This window comes from Procambarus clarkii, chromosome 22 (genome assembly GCF_040958095.1).
Source record: "Procambarus clarkii isolate CNS0578487 chromosome 22, FALCON_Pclarkii_2.0, whole genome shotgun sequence".
Classification (NCBI taxonomy): domain Eukaryota; kingdom Metazoa; phylum Arthropoda; class Malacostraca; order Decapoda; family Cambaridae; genus Procambarus; species Procambarus clarkii.
Window position 1 is genome coordinate 13352193 of NC_091171.1, and position 6086 is coordinate 13358278.

At 63.6% G+C, this 6086-nt stretch overlaps 1 protein-coding gene across 4 annotated transcripts in view; it reads right to left on the reverse strand.

Moving 5' to 3' along the window:
* The window catches only part of LOC123757514 (angiopoietin-4), a 40165-nt gene extending 39954 nt beyond the window's left edge, over nucleotides 1-211 (reverse strand). For 2 of the 4 annotated variants that reach the window (XM_069329459.1, XM_045741230.2), the window contains exon 1: nucleotides 73-207. The gene's annotated coding sequence lies outside the window, so the exon portion shown is untranslated. Of the gene's footprint in view, nucleotides 1-72 lie in introns of all 4 variants that reach the window. The other 2 variants (XM_045741223.2, XM_069329460.1) reach the window with 2 other exon arrangements.
* Between the last annotated feature and the right edge of the window lie 5875 nt (nucleotides 212-6086).

Below are 6086 nucleotides of genomic sequence, written 5' to 3' on the forward strand. Positions count from 1 at the left end.
CAGCCGATATCTGGCAACTTGGCCAGATAGATTTACATGTTGGCATTATAGTTAAGCTTTCGTGAAACTAACAAAACAAATGAATAGTGAGGAAACGTAGACCAGAGCGCAGCGTGTTTGTGACCCGGCGACTGGGAGGACACTGAGGGCTGAGAGGCGGGCGAGGCTCATATGTACCCCGCCTGCCAGAGGTCCCTCAAGGGGGCAGGGAACTCCACCACTCTTGTCGGCCGGAGTCTTGCAAGTGCACGTTCCTTGCCTCACTGGGAAAGTCCATGTCATCAACAGCATTACAGCGAGTTCACGAGCTGCGACGCTGGGGAATGAGTGCTCTGGGATTTTCTGTAACATTTTATCAATTAACCCAACGTTTGAAGTTGTTCATAGTTGCAATATTCAAAGTTGTTGAAAAGAAGTTGCATCAGAGCCCACCATAAATGACAAGGACGGTAATTAATGTCAGATAATAGTTAAAATTTGGTTGCAGATTAAGTATTATTTAAGCTTGAGAAGCAGGTGAGGAAGCTTGCTGGACATTGTTCAGAGTCAACTGGTTGAGTATATCATCTTATTATTATATTATGGTCAGTACTGCATAACAGTAGCGAGGGGCAGCTGGTGGTGGTGGTGGTGGTGGGTGTGTGTGAGGGAGGCACTGGTGGTGGTGGGTGTGTGTGAGGGAGGCAGCTGGTGGTGGTGGTGGGTGTGTGAGGGAGGCAGCTGGTGGTGGTGGTGGTGGGTGTGTGTAAGGGAGGCAGCTGGTGGTGGTGGTGGGTGTGTGAGGGAGGCAGCTGGTGGTGGTGGTGGGTGTGTGAGGGAGGCAGCTGGTGGTGGTGGTGGTGGGTGTGTGAGGGAGGCAGCTGGTGGTGGTGGTGGGTGTGTGAGGGAGGCAGCTGGTGGTGGTGGTGGTGGGTGTGTGAGGGAGGCAGCTGGTGGTGGTGGTGGTGGGAGGGAGGCAGCTGGTGGTGGTGGTGGGTGTGTGAGGGAGGCAGCTGGTGGTGGTGGTGGGAGGGAGGCAGCTGGTGGTGGTGGTGGGTGTGTGAGGGAGGCAGCTGGTGGTGGTGGTGGGTGTGTGAGGGAGGCAGCTGGTGGTGGGAGGGAGGCAGCTGGTGGTGGTGGTGGGTGTGTGAGGGAGGCAGCTGGTGGTGGTGGTGGTGGGTGTGTGAGGGAGGCAGCTGGTGGTGGTGGTGGGAGGGAGGCAGCTGGTGGTGGTGGTGGGTGTGTGAGGGAGGCAGCTGGTGGTGGTGGTGGGTGTGTGAGGGAGGCAGCTGGTGGTGGTGGTGGGTGTGTGAGGGAGGCAGCTGGTGGTGGTGGTGGGTGTGAGGGAGGCAGCTGGTGGTGGTGGTGGTGTGAGGGAGGCAGCTGGTGGTGGTGGTGGTGGGTGTGTGAGGGAGGCAGCTGGTGGTGGGTGTGTGAGGGAGGCAGCTGGTGGTGGTGGTGGGTGTGTGAGGGAGGCAGCTGGTGGTGGTGGTGGTGGGTGTGTGAGGGAGGCAGCTGGTGGTGGTGGTGGGTGTGTGAGGGAGGCAGCTGGTGGTGGGTGTGTGAGGGAGGCAGCTGGTGGTGGTGGTGGTGGTGGGTGAGGGAGGCAGCTGGTGGTGGTGGTGGGAGGGAGGCAGCTGGTGGTGGTGGTGGGTGTGTGAGGGAGGCAGCTGGTGGTGGGTGTGAGGGAGGCAGCTGGTGGTGGGTGTGTGAGGGAGGCAGCTGGTGGTGGGTGTGTGAGGGAGGCAGCTGGTGGTGGTGGTGTGTGAGGGAGGCAGCTGGTGGTGGTGGTGGGAGGGAGGCAGCTGGTGGTGGTGGTGGGTGTGTGAGGGAGGCAGCTGGTGGTGGTGGTGGTGGGTGTGTGAGGGAGGCAGCTGGTGGTGGTGGTGGTGTGTGAGGGAGGCAGCTGGTGGTGGTGGTGGGTGTGTGAATGAGGCAGCTGGTGGTGGGTGTGTGTGAGGGAGGCAGCTGGTGGTGGGTGTGTGTGAGGGAGGCAGCTGGTGGTGGGTGTGTGTGAGGGAGGCAGCTGGTAGTGGTGGTGGTGTGTGAGGGAGGCAGATGGTGGTGGTGGTGGTGGTGGTTGGTGTGAGGGAGGCAGCTGGTGGTGGTGGTTGTGTGAGGGAGGCAGCTGGTGGTGGTGGTGGTGGGTGTGTGAGGGAGGCAGCTGGTGGTGGTGGTGTGTGAGGGAGGCAGCTGGTGGTGGTGGTGTGTGAGGGAGGCAGCTGGTGGTGGTGGTGTGAGGGAGGCAGCTGGTGGTGGTGGTGGTGTGTGTGAGGGAGGCAGCTGGTGGTGGTGGTGGTGGGTGTGTGAGGGAGGCAGCTGGTGGTGGTGGGTGTGAGGGAGGCAGCTGGTGGTGGTGGTGTGTGAGGGAGGCAGCTGGTGGTGGTGGTGTGTGAGGGAGGCAGCTGGTGGTGGTGGTGTGTGAGGGAGGCAGCTGGTGGTGGTGGTGTGTGAGGGAGGCAGCTGGTGGTGGTGGTGTGTGAGGGAGGCAGCTGGTGGTGGTGGTGTGTGAGGGAGGCAGCTGGTGGTGGTGGTGTGTGAGGGAGGCAGCTGGTGGTGGTGGTGGTGTGTGTGAGGGAGGCAGCTGGTGGTGGTGGTGGGTGTGTGAGGGAGGCAACTGGTGGTGGTGGTGGTGTGTGAGGGAGGCAGCTGGTGGTGGGTGTGAGGGAGGCAGCTGCTGGTGGTGGTGGTGGTGGTGGGTGTGAGGAAGGCAGCTGGTGGTGGTGGTGGGTGTGTGAGGGAGGCAGCTGGTGGTGGTGGTGGTGTGTGAGGGAGGCAGCTGGTGGTGGTGGTGGTGGTGTGTGTGAGGGAGGCAGCTGGTGGTGGTGGTGGTGGTGTGTGAGGGAGGCAGCTGGTGGTGGTGGTGGTGTGTGAGGGAGGCTGCTGGTGGTGGTGGGAGTGTGAGGGAGGCAGCTGGTGGTGGTGGGTGTGTGAGGGAGACAGCAGGTGGTGGTGGTGGTGTGTGAGGGAGGCAGCTGGTGGTGGTAGTGTTGTGTGTGAGGGAGGCAGCTGGTGGTGGTGGTGTGTGAGGGAGGCAGCTGGTGGTGGTGGTGGTGTGTGAGGGAGGCTGCTGGTGGTGGTGTGTGTGAGGGAGGCAGCTGGTGGTGGTGGTGGTGGTGGTGTGAGGGAGGCAGCTGGTGGTGGTGGTGTGTGAGGGAGGCAGCTGGTGGTGGTGGTGGTGTGTGTGAGGGAGGTAACTGGTGGTGGTGGTGTGTGAGGGAGGCAGCTGGTGGTGGTGGTGGTGGTGTGTGAGGGAGGCAGCTGGTGGTGGTGGTGGTGGTGTGTGAGGGAGGCAGCTGGTGGTGGTGGTGTGTGAGGGAGGCAGCTGGTGGTGGTGTGTGTGAAGGAGGCAGCTGATGGTGGTGTGTGTGAGGGAGGCAGCTGGTGGTGGTGGTGGTGGGTGTGAGGGAGGCAGCTGGTGGTGGTGGTGGTGGGTGTGAGGGAGGCAGCTGGTGGTGGTGGTGTGTGAGGGAGGCAGCTGGTGGTGGTGGTGGTGGTTGTGTGAGGGAGGCAGCTGGTGGTGGTGGTGGTGGTGGGTGTGTGAGGGAGGCAGCTGGTGGTGGTGGTGGTGGTGTGTGAGGGAGGCAGCTGGTGGTGGTGGTGGTGGTGTGTGAGGGAGGCAGCTGGTGGTGGTGTGTGAGGGAGGCAGCTGGTGGTGGTGGTGGTGGTGGGTGTGTGAGGGAGGCAGCTGGTGGTGGTGATGGTGGTGGGTGAGGGAGGCAGCTGGTGGTGGTGGTGGTGTGTGTGAGGGAGGCAGCTGGTGGTGGTGGTGATGTGTGTGAGGGAGGCAGCTGTTGGTGGTGGTGGTGGTGGGTGAGGGAGGCAGCTGGTGGTGGTGTGTGTGAGGGAGGCAGCTGGTGGTGGTGGTGATGTGTGTGAGGGAGGCAGCTGGTGCTGGTGGTGGTGGTGGTGTGTGAGGGAAGCAGCTGGTGGTGGTGGTGTGTAAGGGAGGCAGCTGGTGGTGGTGTGTGTGAGGGAGGCAGCTGGTGGTGGTGGTGGTGGGTGTGTGAGGGAGGCAGCTGGTGGTGGTGGTTATGGTGGTGTGTGAGGGAGGCAGCTGGTGGTGGTGGTGGGTGTGTGGGAGGGAGGCAGCTGGTGGTGGGTGTGTGTGAGGGAGGCAGCTGGTGGTGGTGGTGGTTGGTGTGAGGGAGGCAGCTGGTGGTGGTGGTTGGTGTGAGGGAGGCAGCTGGTGGTGGTGGTGGGTGTGTGAGGGAGGCAGCTGGTGGTGGTGGTGGTGGTGGTGGGTGTGAGGGAGGCAGCTGGTGGTGGGTGTGTGTGAGGGAGGCAGCTGGTGGTGGGTGTGTGTGAGGGAGGCAGCTGGTGGTGGGTGTGTGTGAGGGAGGCAGCTGGTGGTGGTGGTGGTGGTGTGTGAGGGAGGCAGCTGGTGGTGGTGGTGGTGTGTGAGGGAGACAGCTGGTGGTGGTGGTGGTGTGTGAGGGAGGCAGCTGGTGGTGGTGGTGGTGGTTGGTGTGAGGGAGGCAGCTGGTGGTGGTGGTGGGTGTGTGAGGGAGGCAGCTGGTGGTGGTGGTGGTGGGGGTGTGAGGAGGCAGCTGGTGGTGGTGGTGTGTGAGGGAGGCAGCTGGTGGTGGTGGTGGTGGGTGTGTGAGGGAGGCAGCTGGTGGTGGTGGTGGCTGTGTGTGAGGGAGGCAGCTGGTGGTGGTGGGTGTGTGAGGGAGGCAGCTGGTGGTGGTGGGTGTGTGAGGGAGGCAGCTGGTGGTGGTGGTGGGTGTGTGAGGGAGGCAGCTGGTGGTGGTGGGTGTGTGAGGGAGGCAGCTGGTGGTGGTGGTGGTGTGAGGGAGGCAGCTGGTGGTGGTGGGTGTGTGAGGGAGGCAGCTGGTGGTGGTGATGTGTGAGGGAGGCACAGCTGGTGGTGGTGGTGTGTGAGGGAAGCAGCTGGTGGTGGTGGTGGTGGTGTGTGAGGGAGGCAGCTGGTGGTGGTGGTGGTGGTGTGTGAGGGAGGCAGCTGCTGGTGGTGGTGTGTGTGAATGAGGCAGCTGGTGGTGGGTGTTGTGAGGGAGGCAGCTGGTGGTGGGTGTGTGAGGGAGGCAGCTGGTGGTGGTGGTGGGTGTGTGTGAGGGAGGCAGCTGGTGGTGGTGGTGGGTGTGTGAGGGAGGCAGCTGGTGGTGGTGGTGTGTGTGAGGGAGGCAGCTGGTGGTGGGTGTGTGTGAGGGAGGCAGCTGGTGGTGGTGGTGGTGTGTGAGGGAGGCAGCTGGTGGTGGTGGTGGTTGGTGGTGGAGGGAGGCAGCTGGTGGTGGTGGTTGTGTGAGGGAGGCAGCTGGTGGTGGGTGGGTGTGTGAGGGAGGCAGCTGGTGGTGGTGGTGGTGGGTTGTGTGAGGGAGGCAGCTTGGTGGTGGTGGTGTGTGAGGGAGGCAGCTGGTGGTGGTGGTGTGTGAGGGAGGCAGCTGGTGGTGGTTGGTGTGTGAGGGAGGCAGCTGGTGGTGGTGGTGTGTGAGGAGGCAGCTGGTGGTGGTGGTGGTGTGTGTGAGGGAGGCAGCTGGTGGTGGTGGTGGTGGGTGTGTGAGGGAGGCAGCTGGTGGTGGTGGTGGTGGTGGTGGTGGTGGTGGGTGTGTGAGGGAGGCAGCTGGTGGTGGTGGTGTGTGTGAGGGAGGCAGCTGGTGGTGATGGTGGTGTGTGAGGGAGGCAGCTGGTGGTGGTGGGGTGTGAGGGAGGCAGCTGGTGGTGGTGGTGGGTGTGTGAGGGAGGCAGCTGGTGGTGGTGGTGGTGTGTGAGGGAGGCAGCTGGTGGTGGTGGTGGGTGTGTGAGGGAGGCAGCTGGTGGTGGGTGTGAGGGAGGCAGCTGCTGGTGGTGGTGGTGGGTGTGAGGAAGGCAGCTGGTGGTGGTGGTGGGTGTGTGAGGGAGGCAGCTGGTGGTGGTGGTGGTGTGTGAGGGAGGCAGCTGGTGGTGGTTGTGTGAGGGAGGCAGCTGGTGGTGGTGGTGGTGTGTGAGGGAGGCAGCTGGTGGTGGTGGTGGTGTGTGAGGGAGGCAGCTGGTGGTGGTGGTGGTGGTGTGTGAGGGAGGCAGCTGGTGGTGGTGGTGGTGTGTGAGGGAGGCAGCTGGTGGTGGTGGTGGTGTGTGAGGGAGGCAGCTGGTGGTGGTGGTGGTGTGTG